The sequence below is a fragment of the Phocoena phocoena genome, chromosome 10, assembly GCF_963924675.1.
Source record: "Phocoena phocoena chromosome 10, mPhoPho1.1, whole genome shotgun sequence".
Lineage (NCBI taxonomy): Eukaryota > Metazoa > Chordata > Mammalia > Artiodactyla > Phocoenidae > Phocoena > Phocoena phocoena.
The window spans coordinates 58,684,056-58,702,932 of NC_089228.1; the positions used below are offsets into that span (position 1 = coordinate 58,684,056).

The window sequence follows — 18,877 nt, forward strand, 5'->3', positions numbered from 1 at the left end:
CAAAAAACCTACAAGCAATAAATGTTAGAGAGGTTGTAGAGAAAAGGGAACTCTTTTGCAGTGTTGGTGGGAATGTATATTGACACAGTCATTGTGGAGAACAGTATGGAGGTTTTTTAAAAGACTAAAATAGCACTACCATACGACCCAGATAAAGACTACAAGAGACAAAGAAGGACACTACATTATGATCAAGAGATCAATCTAAGAAGATATAACAATTGTAAATATCTATGTACCCAACATAGGAGCACATCAATACATAAGGCAAACGTTAACAGCCATAAAAGGGGAAATTGACAGTAACACAATCATAGTAGGGGACTTTAACACCCCACTTTCATCAATGGACAGACAGATCATTCAAAATGAAAATAAAAAACGAAACAAAAGCTTTAAATGACACATTATATAAGATGGGCTTAGTTGATATTTATAAGACATTCCATCCAAAAACAACAGAATACACTTTCTACTCAAGTGCTTAGGGGACATTCTCCAGGGTAGATCATATTTTGGGTCACAAATCAAGCCTTGGTAAATTTAAGAAAATTGAAATCACATCAAGTATCTTTTGTGACTACAATGCTAGGAGACTAGATATCAATTACAGGAAAAAAAATCTGTGAAATATACAAACATGTGGAGGCTAAACAGCACACTACTCAATAGCAAAAGATCACTGAAGAAATCAAAGAGGAAATCAAAGAATACCAAGAAAAAAATGACAATGAACAAATGACGGCTCAAAACCTATGGAATGCAGCAAAAGCAGTTCTAAGAGGGAAGTTTATAGCAATACAATCCTACCTCAAGAAACAAGAAACATCTCAAATAAACAACCTAACCTTATACCTAAAGCAATTGGAGAAAGAAGAACAAAAGAACCCAGAGTTAGCAAAAGGAAAGAACTCAAAAAGATCAGATCAGAAATAAATGAGAAAGAAATGAAGGAAACAAGAGCAAAGATCAAAAAATCTAAAGGCTGGTTGTTTGAGAAGATAAACAAAACTGATAAAGCACTAGTCAGACACATCAAAAAAAAAAGGGAGAATACTCATATCAATAAAATTAGAAATGAAAAAGTAGAACTAACAACTGACACTGCAGAAATACAAAGGGTCATGAGAGATTACTACAAGCACTATATGCCAATAAAATGCACAACCTGGAAGAAATGGACAAATTCTTGGAAAAGCACAACCTCCCGAGACTGAAACAGGAAGAAATAGAAAATATAAACAGACCAGTCACAAGCACTGAAATTTAGACTGTGATTAAAAATCTTCCAACAAATAAAGTCCAGGACCAGATGGCTTCATAGCAAATTCTACCAAATGTTTAGAGAAGAGCTAACACCTACCCTTCTCAAACTCTTCCAAAATATAGCAGACGAAAGAAAACTCCATATCTTATTCAACAGGGCCACCATCACCCTGATACCAAAATCAGACAAAGATGTCACAAAAAAAGAAAACTACAGAACAATATCACTCATGATCATAGATGCAAAAATCCAACAGCACAAGAAAATAGTAGCAAACAGAATCCAACAGCACATTAAAAGGATCATACAACATGATCAAGTGGGGTTTATCCCAGGAATGCAAGGATTCTTTAATACATGCAAATCAATCAATGTGATACACCATGTTAACAAATTGAAGGAGAAAATCCGTGTGATCATCTCAATAGATGCAGAGAAAGCTTTCGACAAAGTTCAACACCCATTTATGATAAAAACCTTCCAGAAAGTAGGCATAGAGGGAACTTACCTCAACATAATAAAGGCAATATATGACAAACCCACAGCCAACATCATCCTCAATGGTGAAAAACTGAAATCATTTTCACTAAGATCAGGAAGAAGACAAGTTTGCCCACTTATTCAACATAGTTTTGGAATTTTAGCCACAGCAATCAGAGAAGAAAAAGAAATAAAAGGAATCCAAATCAGAAAAGAAGTAAAGCTGTAACTGTTTGCAGATGACAGGATACTATACATAGAGAATCCCAAGATGCTACCTGAAAACTACTAGAGCTGATCAATGAATGTGATAAAGTAGCAGGATACAAAATTAATGCACAGAAATCTCTGGCATTCCTATACACTAATGATGAAAAATCTGAAAAAGAAACTAAGGAATCACTCCCATTTACCACTGCAACAAAAAGAATAAAAGACCTAGGAATAAACCTACCTAAGCAGCCAAAATACCTGTATGCAGAAAAGTATGACACTGATGAAAGAAATTAAAGGTGACACAAACAGATGGAGAGATATTCCATGTTCTTGGATTGGAAGAATCAACATTGTGAAAATGAGTTTACTACCCAAAGCATCTGTACATTCAATGCAATCCCTATCAAACTACCACTGGCATTTTTCACAGAAGTAGAACAAAAAATTTCATAATTTGTATGGAAACACAAAAGACCCCGAGTAGCCCAAGCAATATTGAGAAAGAAAAAAGGAGCTTGAGGAATCAGGCTACCACACATCAGACTATACTACAAAGCTACAGTAATCAAGACATTATGGTACTGTCACAAAAACAGGAATATAGATCAAGGGATTAGAGTAGAAAGCCCAGAGATAAACTCACACACAAATTGTCACTGTATCTTTGATAAAGGAGGTAAAAATATACAGTATAGAAAAGACAGCCTCTTCAATAAGTGGTGCTGGGAAAACTGGACAGCTGCATGTAAAAGAATGAAATTAGAACACTTCCTAACACCATTACACAAAAATAAATTCAAAATGGATTAAAGACCTAAATGTAAGGCCAGACACTATAAAACTCTTACAGGAACACCTAGGGAGAACACTCTATGACATACATCACAGAAATATCCTTTTTGACCCACCTCCTAGAGAAATGGAAATAAAAACAAAACAAAACAAAATGGACCTAATGAAACTTAAACGCTTTTGCACAGCAAAGGAACCCATAAACAAGACCAAAAGACAACTCTTATAATGGGAGAAAATATTTGCAAACGAAGCAAGTGATAAAGGATTAATCTCCAAAATATACTAGCTGTTCATGCAGCTCAATATCAAAAAAACAAACAACCTAATGCAAATATAAGCAGAAGACCTAAATAGACATTTCTCCAAAGAAGATATACAGATTGCCAACAAGCACATGAAAGGATGCTCAACATCACTAATCATTAGAGAAATATAAATCAAAACTACAATGAGATATCACCTCACACTTGTCAGAATGGCCATCATCAGAAAATCTACAGATTGTAAAGGCTGGAGTGGATGTAGAGAAAAGGGAACCCTCTTGCACTGTTGGTGGGAATGTAAATTGATACAGCCACTATGGAAAACAGTATGGAGGTTCCTTAAAAAACTAAAAATAGAACTACCATACGACCCAGAAATCCCACTACTGGGCATATACCCTGAGAAAACCATAGTTTAGAAAGAGTCATGTACCACAGTGTTCATTGCAGCTCTATTTACAATAGCCAGGACATGGAAGCAATCTATGTGTCCATTGACAGTTGAATGGCTAAAGAAGATGTGGCTCATATATACAACGAAATATTACTCAGCCATAAAAAGAAACGAAGTTGAGTTATTTGTAGTGAGGTAGACGGACTTGGAGTCTGTCATACAGAGTGAAGTAAATCAGAAAGAGAAAAACAAGTACCATATGCTAACACATATATATGGAATATTAAAATTTTTTTTTTTCCTGAAGAACCTAGGGGTTGGACAGGAGTAAAGTTGCATACATAGAAAATGGACTTGAGGACACAGGGAGGGGGAAGGGTAAGCTGGGACGAAGTGATAGAGTGGCATGGACATATACACTACCAAACGTAAAATAGATAGCTAGTGGGAAGCAGCCGCATAGCAAAGGGAGATCAGCTTTGCGCTTTGTTTCCCCCTAGAGGAGTGTGATAGGGAGGATGGGAGGGAGAAGCAAGAGGGAGATGGTATGGGGATATATGTTTATGTATAGCTGATTCACTTTTTTATACAGCAGAATCTAACACACCATTGTAAATCAATTATACTCCAATAAAGATGTTAAAAAATTCTATGTGTTTCTGTAGTAACAGTTGTAATGTCTCCTCTTTCATTTCTGATTTTGAGTCTTCTCTCTTTTTCTTAGTTTATCTAAAGGTTTGTCAGTTTTGATTTTATTTAAAAAAAATACAACAGCTCTTAGATTTGTTGGGTTTTTTTCTATTGCTTTTTCTGGTCTCTATTTCATTTATTTCTACCCAGATCTTTATTTTATTCCGTCTGCTAACTTAGGGGTTCATTTGTTCTTTGGTTTCTAGTTCCTTGAGGTGTAAAGTTAGGTTTTTAAATCTGAGATCTATTTTCTAATTACATGCATTTATCACTGTATACTTCCCTCTCAAAACTGCTGTTTGAGACAAAAACTTATGGGTTTTGTATGCTGTGTTTCCACTTTTATTGATTTTGAGATTTTTAAATTTTTGGTTTTGATTTTTTTTTGCTTAATTCATTGGTTGTTCAGGTGAGTGTTAATTTCAACACATTTGTAGATTTTCCATCTTCTTGTTGATTTCTAGTTTCAGTCCATTGTAACTGGAAAAGATACTTAATATGGTTTCAATTTTCTTTAATTTCATAAGACTTGTTTCATGCCCTATTTTATGGCCAATCCTGGGGAATGTTCCAAGAGCACTTGAGAAAAAACTGTATTCTGCTTTTGTTGGATGGATTGTTCTAAAAATGTCTGTTGAATCCATTTGGTCCAATGTATTGTTCAAGACCATCGTTTCCTTGTTAATTTTTTGTCTGGAAAATGATGTATCCATTGTTGATAATGGGTATTGAAGTCCCCTACTCTTACTATATCTTTGTTTTTTCTCCCTTCACATCTGTTAGTGTTTACTTAGCATGTTAGGTGCTCCTATGTTGGATGTATATATATTTACAACTGTTATATCTTCTTGATGGATTGACCCCTTTACATTACATGATGACCTTCTCTGTCTCTTTTTGCAGTTTTTGTCTTAAAGCCTTATTTTTTCTGATATACTTATTACTATCCCTGCTTTCTTTGGGTTTTCACTTGCATGGAATTTTTTTTCACCCATTTCTTTGAGCTTATAAGTGAGTCTTTTGTAGGAATTATATATTTGGGTTTTGTTTATTATTCCATCCAGCTGCTTTGTGCCTTTTGACTGGTGAATTCAATCCATTTACATTGAGTTTCTATTGATATGGGAGGACTTACAAATGCCATTTTATTAACTGTTTTGTATTTTCATTGTTTCATATTTTCCCTCTGTTTCTGCCTGTCTTTGTAAATTGGTGATTTTCTGTGCTGGTATGATGTTTTTTCTTCCTGTATCTTCTGTTCATCTGTTCAAGGTTTTTACTTTGTGTTACCATGAGGCTTACAGAAGATATCTTATTGATTAAACAGTCCATTGTAAGCTGGTAGCAACTTAACTTCGACTGGCTATAAAAGCATTACCCCTTTAGCTGCTGGTCAGCTCTGGTCTAGTTGCTCACAGGTCTGCAGGGCCTGAGGCCAGGTTCTAACCTGTCAGTGACCTTCATACTGGGCTGGCTGAGAGGCAAGGCAGAAGTTAATCAGGAGACAATCCAGCAGCTCCTGGAGGAGAATGACTAGCTGTATCATGATACTAGCTGTATCATGATCTGCTGTATCATGGGGTATCAGAACAAGAGTCTGGTGAATGAGTGTGTCCAGTACCAGTGTGTCTTACACAGAAACCTCATTTATTTGGCTACCATCACAGATACCAATCTAACCAGTGCTTCAAAAGCAATGGAATAATCTTCCAGTTGGCTGTTATGAGGAGTAATTGAATGTAATCTATTTCCTATGAAATGGGAACAAGATCTTTACCAACTCAACTGCTTAGAACTTGAATGGAATATCTGTGGTTCACAGCGTAAATATTTATTTTAAAAATTAAGTGGATTCCCTCAAGTAAGTTGACTCCAGGTGTCCTCCTTCCTGAAATAAGTGTGTTTGGATAGCAAAGACATCGCAGACATCCTCAAGTCTACCTTTTTAGTTTCAACCTGAAGAGGAAACTGAGCAAGTATTGAGCAAGCCTCTTGACTGACATTCTCAAATGGACATGTAACTGTACTCCATTCTACCAGTTTGTGGTTGTAGACCCCCAGACTGCTCTTTTCAGGTTGCTTTGGCTTGCCTTTCCACGAAATAAAAAAAGCTTCACCCTTTTCACTCCGCCCCCCCCTTTTTTTGATGTCTTATTTACCTCTTTTATATTGTGTATTCATTAACACATTATAGTTGCTATAACAATTTTGAATACTCTTTTCTTTTGACCTTATACTACAGTTAAGTGGCCATTGTATTACAGATTTAGAGTTTTCTACATCTGACTGTATGTTTATTTTTGCCTGTGTGTTATAAAATTTCTTATATTTTCATGTTGCTTATTAGCATCATTCAATTTTAGCATGTTTTGCAGGCAGGTCTAGTGGTGATGAACTCCCTTGGCTTTTGTTTATCTAGAAAAGATTTTATTTCTCCTTCATATCCGAAGGATAATTTAGTGAAATAGTGTATTCTTGGCTGGTAAATTTTTTTCTTTATTTCTGTACTTTGAATATGTTATTCCTCTTTCTCCAGGCCTGTAGGGTTTCTGTTGAGAAATCCACTGACAGCCTAATGGGGGCTCCTTTGCAGGTTACAAGTTCTTTTTAGTATTTTACATTTATCCTTGATTTTTGACAGTTTCATTATAACCTGTCTTGGAGAAGGTCTTTCTGCCTTGAGATAATAGGGTGATCTATTGGCTTTGTAAATTAAGATGTCCAATTCTCCTCCCAGGTTTAGGAATTTAACAGGTATGATTTCTTTAAATACATTTTCTGTTCACTTCTCCATCTTTTCTCCTTCTGAAATCCCAATTATTCTAATGTTTTTAATTTTGATGAAATAATCATTTAGGCTTTTTTATCCTTTTTCATTCTTTTTTCTTTTTTTCTCTTCTAACTGGATTATTTCAAAACCCCTGCCCTCTATTTTACTTATTCTTTCTACCCTTTGCTCCGCTTTACTTCAGATTCTCTTTATTACATATTTTACTTTATTCATTGAGTTCTTCAACTCCAGAATCTCTGGTTCTCTATTATGATTTCTATATCTTTGGGAAAATCTCATTTCAATCATGTATTTTCCCCCAAGATTTCATTGTACTGTCTTTCTGAGTTTTCTCATAGCTCATTGAGTTTCTACAAAACAGTTATTTTGAATTCTATCAGTGACATTACAAAGTTAGCGTCTTTGAGTTTGGTTATTGGAGAAATATTATTTTCTCTTTGTGATGGCATGTTTCCTTAATTTTAAACATTCTTCTTAGTTTTGTGCTGCTACTTTCACATCTGAAGTAGTTGACCCCCTCTTAAATCTTTGCTTATTGCCTTCAGATGGGGTATTCTATTTGGTGGTGTCTTTATTATATGGGGTTGTACTGTATTATATAGGGTGTTGGTACACCTTTTCTACTATACTTTCTCTTATTTTGGCAGGATCCTTAAGTTTTTATGTCTTCTCTCGTTCTTACAAGTCACCAGGCAGGCTACTGCGGACCTCTCTTATGTTTCAGAAGATGATTTCTCCCTTGCCCACAGACCATGGTCTGTTTCCGGCTGCACTCTCTGTCTACAGGAGGTCTTTTGCTCCTGCACTCAGGAAAGTACACTAAGAGCCAGCAGCCGAATGGGGAAAGGGCAGGGTTAGCCATCTGAGCCTTGCCTACAGATCTGTGGAGTCAGTGGGGTGGTACCAGGCATGGTACTCCCAGAGGCTCATGGGTGGATGTCTTGCTGAGTACAGTCAGCAGGAAGCAAGTCCCTTATCTGTCTCTTTCCAGATCTCCTCCCTCCCCCCTGTCATGGAGGTCCCACCTCAATACTCTTGGTGCTGCTGGAAGGAAGTGGTTTTCTCCAGCTGTGTCCTGAGCACTGCAATAGCCAGGCAATCACTGACTGCTCTCCTCTTCCTCTGCCGGAGAGGTCAGTGCTGCTAGAGAGCAGTCCAGTGCAGTTTCCCTGGGTGAGGGCAGCACTGGGAACATTTCTCTTACTACTGCCTCCCCTGTGACCAAACTCACATTTTATTTCCTCCAGTGGTGTGCTGGAATCTCCTCTAAGGAAGGCTGGATTTCTGCAAATTCTCAATCATGTGTGGGTATCTGCCCAGGTCAGCACTCTCCAGGTTTTCTTTTCCCCAATCTGGATGAGAGGGCTCTGGACATGTTCACTCTCTACCCTGGTTCCACACTTTGTACTGAAGTCTGTCTGCTTATTACTGGATGCATACGTGAGTGAGACTCCTCCCAGGTCCCTTGGCATATATATGGTGCTAGATCCCACAACACCCACAAGGACACTTTTGTTTGTGGGTGGATATCTATTTTGTTGTTTAAAAAAGGGGGATAAAAAGGAAGAATGTCTAACATTACCATGATGCTAATGTCATTCTCCAGAGTGGTCATTCTGACGTATCCCTATCACATTATTACAAGCCTATGTGCACAGATCATTTTGCATATGAGTAGAAACATACAAATGCAGAAACAAAGATCCCTGTACAATGTGAAATATTTCATCTTTGTTTTCGAGCATGAAGGTGCTTAATCTGTTCTTTTACTACCAAAAGAGCAAAGAAGATACAAGGCCACATTTTGTACCAGTGAAATGTACCAGCCATGTAATATCATTAGAAAAGAGTGATTAGTTATGGTTAGTTTGGTCAGAGAGTAGTATAGTTAGTCCGTAAGTATAAAACATAAATGTTTTTTCAGTATGAATGCATTTTATATTGTCTGTTACAGTAATCTTAAAAACATTACAGAACTTTATGATATTAGAATGAGTTCTAAATTGTAAATTTTACAGTTCTTCTACTTGGTACCGCAATCATGATAAAAGCAAATAATTATCTTTTCTTTCTTATTATGTTAATATCTTGGGTAATGAAGCATTTTAGCTTATTTAATATTTAAAAGATAAAATTGGAAACTATACTTTTATGGTTTTCAGTTATTATTCTGTAGTTTTATCTTAAACAAAAATCTCTATACATTTTGAAGTATTATATACCTGCAGTGTATAGAGACATATACTAATGTATGTAAAAGACCAAAAAAAAGTATTCAATATATTTGTTTAAGTAAATAGTCAATAGTTATAATGTTAAACTGTTAAAATTCACTGAAAATGAATAGAAGGATGAATTGACGATGAAGATTGATACCTTACTCTCAATTTTTGTGGAATGTTTGAAGCCATCAAAAATAGAGTCAAAGGACAAAGTGGACAACTAACCTGTACTTGAAACGTTTTCTATGAGACTTGGTATTCTTTTACTGGGCTTTGCAGCATCAATCATGAATTATGGTAAAGTAAGTTTTTAACACTACAGTATTTTGTTCCCAAAGTATCTTTTCCAAGACACTATACATTTTTTAAAAAAGCATTAAATAAGCAGTCGGAGATATAAGGAGTCATAGATATAAGATATAGAAATGTTCCTTTTTCCTTTCTTTTCAACATTTTGAATATCTTGAGGGCGTTTCATTGCAGATTCCCACTGCTCTAACCTAAAAAACAATACTTTTATTTCTAAGCTTACTAAGTATTTTTCTTTTTCATGGTTTTGTGAATAATGTATATATTAAATAAGATAATCAAGAGAGAGTACTATCATTACGACACCTTAAAGAAACAAAACAATGACTTACAATTTCTAAGATGAAATCAAATATATATATATATTTTTTTTTTGCGGTACGCGGGCCTCTCACTGCTGTGGCCTCTCCCATTGCGGAGCACAGGCTCCGGACACACAGGCCCAGTGGCCACGGCCCACGGGCCCAGCCGCTCCGTGGCACGTGGGACCCACCCAGACTGGGGCACGAACCCGTGTCCCCTGCATCAGCAGGCGGACTCTCAATCACTGCGCCACCAGGGAAGCCCAAATCAAACATTTTTTAAGGCACATAATCACAAAGCCTCCTTTGGTTGATTATCTCTCCACTAATTCCCTTCCAGTTAGAGTTTCTCAAATAAATCTCTTGACATATAAATCCAAAGTGTTCATCAGCACTACTATGATTCTATTTCTTTATACTTTTATATCCATTTAGGCATGGAATGTACTAATATAATGTTAGAAGGAAAAAAATGGTTGAATAGGCAGTAAAGATGGTTTTAGTATATAATCCTTATTTTGTTCATCCCTCTACTTCCATCTCCTTCTCTTTTCAACACTTTATAATTCCATTGTGGCTCAATACTACTATGAAAATGTTATTTATGAGTGTTGATTATTGCCTGTGGAAGTTATAAAGTAGTAAGTTATGTGTATTAATCAAAACATATGAGTATCTAAGTTATGTGTATGCCAATATACACACACACACATCTCTAAGTAATAAGATTTCCTTTATAATATACCTATAAGAACGACGGCAAAAGGGCATTTTTAATATCCTGAACTCAAGTTCGGAATTGTGCTGATGTTGCTTGGACTTGTGCTAAAGAACTAAGACAAGTTCTTTATCCTAAGTCTCTAAGTTCTTTATCCTTTGAGATAAGAAACAGAGTTCTTGGTCCCTGATTAAACTTGGCATAAACCTTTTACAAAGGGAATGATTAAGAGGTTAATTTAATGTTTTTTTTATTCAAATCCTATTCAGATGAACTGCACACAACTACATATTGTATTGTTAGAATAGAAAGTCAAGTGATCTTGTCTAAAAATATGTTTTAAAGGAAGTTTCTCTCACCATTAACACAAGGAACTTCAGTAAGGTGATCACAACTCTTCCTTCCCACTGGGCCTTTTCTCCCCAGTTCCTTCCCCATGAGCAGCAAAGTAAATGCTACCTGTGCCTCAGAATCCTTATGTTCAAAATTAACCTGGTTCTACACTGGACAGTTATGGAATAGTAGTGTAGGCTGTACTGCATTCCCCTCCTTTAACATTAGTTTTAATTGGAAAAAATCTTACTCTGATGTGCTGCTTTCAGGACCCTCATGATTCTGGACCTTTCTCAACTTAACAACTGGATCTACTAATTTCTTCAGATATGGGGCCCATCCTGGCTGTAGGTAGGGGACAGAGCTTTCATGTGTCCACCCTTGTTGCTGACCTAGGCACCTCTGTCCCATATCCTGGTATGGAAGTTCATTTTTAAATTGTTCACCCTTAGGATTGGGACACCATCTTTTTCTTTCCAGTCCCTCACACTTGGACAGCACTCCTGCTTCTAAACACCTGTGACTATGGCCCTGTTTCCTGATGCAGATTGCTTTCATGGATATCTAAATATCATGAGCTCCTAGATTCTGTTCCCATAGCACACTCAACTTCCTGTTAGGACATCCTGGGTTCATGTGCTGGATTTCCTTCATGTCAACTACTTATCTGCAGGAGTGCATCTATTTAATAATTTAATAATTTCAGAGCATGTTTGCTCTACCAGGACATTTCCTTGGGATGATAGGCATTTGTTTTATCCTTAAGGAGTCCAAATGCTACTTGTAGAACAAAATATGTTAAAAGTAGATGGTCCTAAAAGAATACAAGTGTTCCCAAATTAAGATGGGATAGAAGAAAGGAGGAAATGGCAGTAGAGCTTGCTAGAGGAGGTAACCGCACTTATGTAGACAATTAATGATTGAGTATTATTTAAAACAATGTCCAGTGGAATTATATCTGCCTCCATGTTTCTCTACTTACACTGATAATTCAGAGAAATTATATCTGATAAAGAAAGAACACCAATGAGCAGCTCTTTAGTCTTATTCAATTTGTCTGCATTTCAGCCAAAATTGATTTAAGGTGTCACTGTTCCCCCTCTTCTCTTGGTGATGATAACTGTGATGACAACAATGGTGATGATGATGAGTGTTCGTATATTCCAAGAAGTGTGCTAAACAGCTTTATAGCCTTGCATACCAGATCCCATTTGGTCCTTGTAGTGGGTAGGATTTTAAGATGACCCCTGATTCCTGACTGCTGGTGTACACACAACTTCTCCCAATATTCAATCAAACACTAATCTCGGTACTGCCATGAAGGGATTTTGCAGCTGTAATTAAGGTTTAAAATCAGCTGACCTTAAGATAGGGGTATTATTCAGGTGGGACTGAATTAATCATATGAGTCCTTTTTAAATCTGATCACAGACACAGGAAGCCAGAGAGATCCAAAGCATGAAGAGGATTCACTGCTGGCTTTGAGGTGCCACATGGTAAGGAAGTGGGTGGCCTCCAGGATCTGAGAGTGATTCCTGGATGACCATTAGCAAGGAATCAAGGGCCTCAGACTCTATTCAACTGAGAAACTAAATTCTTCCATGACCACAGGAGCTTGAAAGAGGACTCTGAACTCCAAATGACATCAGAGCCTGGTTGATACCATGGTTTTAGAATTGTGAGAGTCTGAACAAAAAACATAATTGAGCCCATCCAGGCTTCTGACCTACAGAACTGTGAGATAAGAAATGGGTATTGTTTCTTTGTCTTTATTTTTTATTAGGGTATATCTGTTTTACAATTTTGTGATTGTTTCTACTGTACAGAGAAGTAAAGTAGAGTTCCCTGTGCTCTACAGCAGGTTCTCATTAGTTATCTATTTTACACATATTAGTGTATGTATGTCAATCCCAGTTTCCCAGTTCATTCCACCCCATTTTTCCCGCCTTGGTGTCCATATATTTGTTCTCTACATCTTTGTCTCTATTTCTGCCTTGCATACAGGTTCACCTGTACCATTTTTCTAGATTCCACATATATGCATTAATATGATCTTTGTTTTTCTCTTTCTGACTTACTTCATTCTGTATGACAATCTCTAGGTCAACACGTACAATCCATGTCTCTACAAATGACCCAATTTCATTCCTTTTTATGGCTGAGTAATATTCCATTGTATATATGTACCACATCTTCTTTATGCATTCATCTGTCGATGCACATTTTGTTTGCTTCCATGACCTGGCTTTTGTAAATAGTGCTGCAAAGACACATGCACCACAATGTCCATTGGATATTGTTTTGAGGTACTAAGTTTGTCATGCAAAAATAGAAAACAGATACAATTGTCCTAACCAATAAATTAGTAGCATCATCTTACTCATTTTAAGGTGAGAAAAGTGAAATTTTAGGACTTTACCTGTTTTGCTCATGTTTACCATGTATCAGTATGGCTGATAATGCAAAACACAGAACTACAATATTGTGAAGATAATACTTTCAAATTACACTAGTTTTATTTTGATGTTATGACTAAGAATTTTTGCCTGCTAAATATATGCACAATAAATTACAATCTTTTCACCCTAAGTCTAGTTACAAACATGGACAAAGAAGTGTGAAATGACTTTTATGTCCTTAAGTGCAGAAGCAATATTTAGAAAATGCTCCAAATTTTATTTAAGGTGAGGAAATGTCCTTTCTTCAGCATTTAGTCTATAATTTTACACAGTTTTCCAGGTACAGTTTGTAGCCACAGGATTCAGGAAGATCTTTCTCCTTAACTAAGGCCTGGATGGGTCATGGAAGAGAAGCCTAAAGAGAGCTACGTTCATGCCTTCACCCTCTCCCATCTTGGAATGGCAGAAGAATGAGGAACAGATGGCAGGATGAATTATGTGTGTGTGTGTGTGTGCGTGTGTGTGTGTATGAGAAAGTGAGAGACTGAGAGAGAGAAACAGCAGAGACAGAAAGATATGGCTCTCCACATCATGATAAAGAGCACATGTAGGGCTTCCCTGGTGGCACAGTGGTTGAGAGTCTGCCTGCAGATGCAGGATATGTGGGTTCATGCCCCGGTCTGGGAAGATCCCACATGCCATGGAGCAGCTGGGCCTGTGAGCCATGGCCACTGAGCCTGCGTGTCCAGAGCCTGTGCTCTACAACGGGAGAGGCCACAACAGTGAGAGGTCTGCATACCGCAAAAAAAAAAAAAAAAGAAAAAGCACATGTAAAGATTTAAGACAATTATCTCAAAAACATATAAGGGTAAAAAGGGAAATTAGAGGGGTTTCTTGGTTTGAACTCTTTTGACTACAACACTGATTATTTAAATCCTGACTTTGTTTTCACAAATTTAAAATATATTTTTTGAATTATGGACTGAATCATGCTTCCCTGCTTCCACCTCCTCCTCCTCCTCCTCATTCTTTAGTTGTTCTATACAATGGGAACTGAGAACAAAACAATTTGTCAATTGTTTGCAGACACAAAGACAAAATTCTTTTACAGGTAGTCCTGTTGCCTATGGAAACGATATTTATTAAGAAACATAAGAATCAAGGTCAGGGGGACCTTCAAGATGGTGGAGGAGTAAGACATGGAGATCACCTTCCTCCACACAAATACATCAGAAATACATCTACATGTGGAACAACTCTTACAGAACACCTACTGAACGCTGGCAGAAGACCTCAGACTTCCCAAAAGGCAAGACACTCCCCACATACATGGGTAGGGCAAAAGAAAAAACAGAAACAAAAGAATAAGGATGGGACCTGCACCTCTGGGAGGGAGCTATGAAGGAGGAAAAGTTTCCACACACTAGGAAGCCCCGTCACTGGAGGAGACAGGGGGTTGCGGGGGGTGGGGGGAGCTTCAGAGCCATGGAGGAGAGTGCAGCAACAGGGGTGCAGAGGGCAAAGCAGGAAGATTCCTGTACAGAGGATCGGTGTTGATCAGCACTCACCAGCCTGAGATGCTTGTCTGCTCACCCACTGGGGCAGGTGGGGGTTAGGAGCTGAGGCTCAAGCTTCTTCGGAGGACAGATCCCAGGGAGAAGACGGGTTGGCTGTGTGAACACAGCCTGAAGGGGGTTAGTGCACCAAGCTAGCTGGGAAGGAGTCCGGGAAAAAGTCTGGAACTGCCTAAGAAGCAAGAGACCATTGTTTCAGGGTGCACGAGGAGAGGGGATTCAGAACACTGCCTAAACGAACTCCAGAGATGGGTGCAGGTGGCTATAAGCATGGACACCAAAGACGGGCATGAGATGCTAAGGCTGCTGCTGCTGCTAAGGCTGCTGCACCAAGGCCACTGTGTGCAAGCACAGGTCACTATCTACACCTCCCCTCCCAGGAGGCTTTGCAGCCCATCACTGCCAAGGTACTGTGATCCAGGGACAACTTTCCCAGGAGAACATACGGCATGCCTCAGGCTGTTGCAACATCATGCTGGCTTCTGCTGCCACAAGCTTGCCCTGCATTCCAATTATAACTGCCATACCCCTCCCTCCCCTTGGCCTGAGTGAGCCAGAGCCCCTTAATCAGCTGCTACTTTAACCCCATCCTCTATGGGTGGGAAAACCCCAGTGACCTACACACACAGGTGGGACCAAATCCAAAACTGAACCCCAGGATCTGTGCGAACAAAGAATAGAAAGGGAAATTTCTCCCAGCAGCCTCAGGAGCAGCGGATTAAAGCTCCACAATCAACTTGATGTACCCTGTATCTGTGGAATACATGAATACACAATGAATCATCACAAAATTGAGGTGCTGGTCTTTGGGAGCAATTGTAGACTTGGGGTTTACTTTGCGCATTTAATTTGTTTCTAGTTTTATGTTTATCTTAGTTTAGTATTTAGAGCTTATTATCATTGGTAGATTTGCTTATTGATTTGGTTGCTCTCTTCCTTTATTTAAGAAAAATATATATCTTTTTCCTTTTTCTCTTTTGGTGAGCGTGTATATATATGGTTCTTTGTGTGATTTTGTCTGTATAGACTTGCTTTTACCATTTGAACTAGTGTTCTGTCTGTCCTTTTTTTTTCTGGTATAGTTTTTAGTGCTTGTTATCATTAGTGGATTTGTTTTTTTGGTTTGGTTACTCTCTTCTTTCTTTCTTTTTTTAATGTTTAATAATATTTTATAAATTTTTATTTTAATAACTTTATTTTAGCTTTTCTTTCTTTCCTTTTTTTTCTCCCTTTTCTTCAGAGCCATGGGGCTGACAGGGTCTTGCTGATCCGGCCGGGTGTCAGGCCTGAGCCTCTGAGGTAGGAGAGCCGAGTTCAGTACATTGGTCCACCAGAGACCTACCAGCCCCACATAATGTCAAACGGTGAAAACTCTCCCAGAGTTCTCTATCTCAATGCTAAGACCCAGCACCACTCAATGAACAGCAAGCTACAGTGCTGGAAACCCTATACCAAACAAATAACAAGACAGGAACACAACCCCACCCATTAACAGAGAGGCTGCCTAAAATCATATTAACTTCACAGACACCCCAAAACACACCACCGACGTGGTCCTGCCCACCAGAAAGACAAGAACCAGCCTCAACCACCAGAACTCAGACACAAGTCCCCTCCCTTTTCTTCAGATCTGTGTGGTTGACAGGGTCATTGTGCTCCAGCCAGGTGTCAGACATGAGCCTCTGAGGTGGGAGAGCCGAGTTCAAGACATTGGTCCAACAGAGACCACCCGGCCCCATGTAATATCAAGTGGTGAAAGCTCTCCCAGAGATAGCCATCTCAATGCTAAGACCCAGCAGCACTTAATGTCCAGCAAGCTACAGTGCTGGACACACTATGCCAAACAACTAGCAAGACGGGAACACAACCTCACCTATTAACAGAGAGGCTGCTTAAAATCATAATAAGTTCACAGATATCCCAAAACACACCACTGGACACGGTCCTGCTCACAAAAAGAAAAGATCCAGCCTCAACCACCAGAACACAGGCACCAGGAAGTCTACATAATACACTGAATCTCCACCAGGAAGTCTACATAATACACTGAATCAACCTTACCCACTGTGGGCAGACACCAAAAACAATGGAAACTATGAACTTGCAGCCTGCAAAAAGGAGATCACATACACAGTAAGTTAAACAAAATGAGACGACAAAGAAACACGCAGCAGATGAAGGAGCAAGGTAAGAGCCCACCAGACCAAACAAGTAAACAGTAAATAGGCAGTCTACCTGAAAAAGAATTAAGAGTAATGATAGTAAACACAATTTAAAATCTTGGAAATAGAATGGAAAAAATAAAAGAAACATTTAAGAAGAACTAAAGAGCAAAAAACAAACATGATGAACAACACAATAAATGAAATTAAAAACTCTGTAGAAGGAATCAATAGCAGAATAACTGAAGCAGAAGAATGGATAAGTGATGTGGAAGATAAAATAGTGGAATTAACTACCGCAGAGCAGAAAAAAGAAAAAGGAATTAAAAGAATTAAGGACAGTCTCAGAGACTTCTGGGACAACATTAAACACACCAACATTCGAATTATAGGGGTCCCTGAATAAGAAGAGAAAAAGAAAGTGTCAGAGAATATTTGAAGAGATTATAGTTGAAAACTTCCCTAATATGGGAAAGGAAATAGTCAGTCAAGCCCAGGAAGCACAGAGAGTCCCATACAGGATAAATCCAAGGAGAAACACACCAAGACACATATTAATCAAACAATCAAAAATTAAAAACAAAGAAAAATAGTAAAAGCAGCAAGGAAAAGGCAACAAATAACAAAAAATGGAATCCTGATAAGTTTAACAGCTGATTTTTCAGCAGAAACACTGCAAGCCAGAAGGGAGTGGCAGGACATATTTAAAGTGGATGAAAGAGAAAAACCTACAACCAAGATTACTCTACCCAGCAAGAATCTCATTCAGATCGATGGAGAAACTAAAATCTTTACAGAGAAGCAAAAGCTAAGAGAATTCAGCACCACCAAAGAAGCTTTACAACAAATCCTAAAGGAACTTCTGTAGGCAGGAAACACAAAAGAAGGAAAAGACCTACAATAACAAACCCAGAACAATTAGGAAAATGGTAATAGGAACACACATATCAATAACCGCCTTAAATGTAAATAGATTAAATGCTCCAACCAAAAGACATAGACTGGCTAAATGGATACAAAAACAAGACCCGTATATATGCTGTCTACAAGAGACCCACTTCACACCTAAGGACACATACAGACTAAAAGTGAGGGGATGGAAAAAGTTATTCCATGCAAATGGAAATCAAAAGAAAGCTGAAGTAGCAATTCTCATAACAGACAAAATAGACTTTAAAAAAAGACCATTACAAGAGACAAAGAAGAATACTACATAATGATCAAGGGATGAATGCAAGAAGAAAATATAACAATTGTAAATATTTATGCATGCAACATAGGAGCACCTCAATACATAAGGCAAATGCTAACAGCAAAAAAAAGGAAAATTGACAGTAACACAAACATAGTAGGGTTATTAACCACCCATTTACACCAATGGAAATATCATTCAAACAGAAAAGATAAAAGGAAACACAAGGTTTAAATGATGCATTACAACAGATAGACGTAATTGATATTTATAAGATATTCCATCCAAAAACAGCAGAATACACTTTCTTCTCAAATGCTCATGGAACATCCTCCAGGATAGATCATATCTGGGGTCACAAATCAAGCCTTGGTAAATTTAAGAAAATTGAAATTGTATTTGGTATCTTTTCCGACCACAATGCTGTGGGACAAGATATCAAATACAGGATAAAATCTGTAAAAAATACAAACACATGGAGGCTAAACACTACACTACTAAACAACCAAGAGATCACTGAAGAATTCAGAGGAAATTAAAAAATCCATAGAAACACATGACAATGAAAACACGACGACCCAAAACCTAAGAGATGCAGCAAAAGCCATTCTAAGAGGGAAGTTTATAGCAATACATATCTACCTCAAGAAACAAGAAACATGTCAAGTAAACAACCTAGCTTTACACCTAAAGCAATTAGAGAAAGAAGAACAAGCCCCCCAAAAAAAATTAGCAGAAAGAAAGAAATCATAAAGTTCAGATCAGAAATA

The 18,877-nt window shown here is 37.9% G+C and overlaps 1 protein-coding gene across 2 annotated transcripts in view; it reads right to left on the reverse strand.

Moving 5' to 3' along the window:
• KHDRBS2 (KH RNA binding domain containing, signal transduction associated 2) overlaps positions 1-18,877 on the reverse strand; it is a 690,124-nt gene that overhangs the window by 133,294 nt on the left and 537,953 nt on the right. The gene's annotated exons all lie outside the window — the stretch shown is intronic.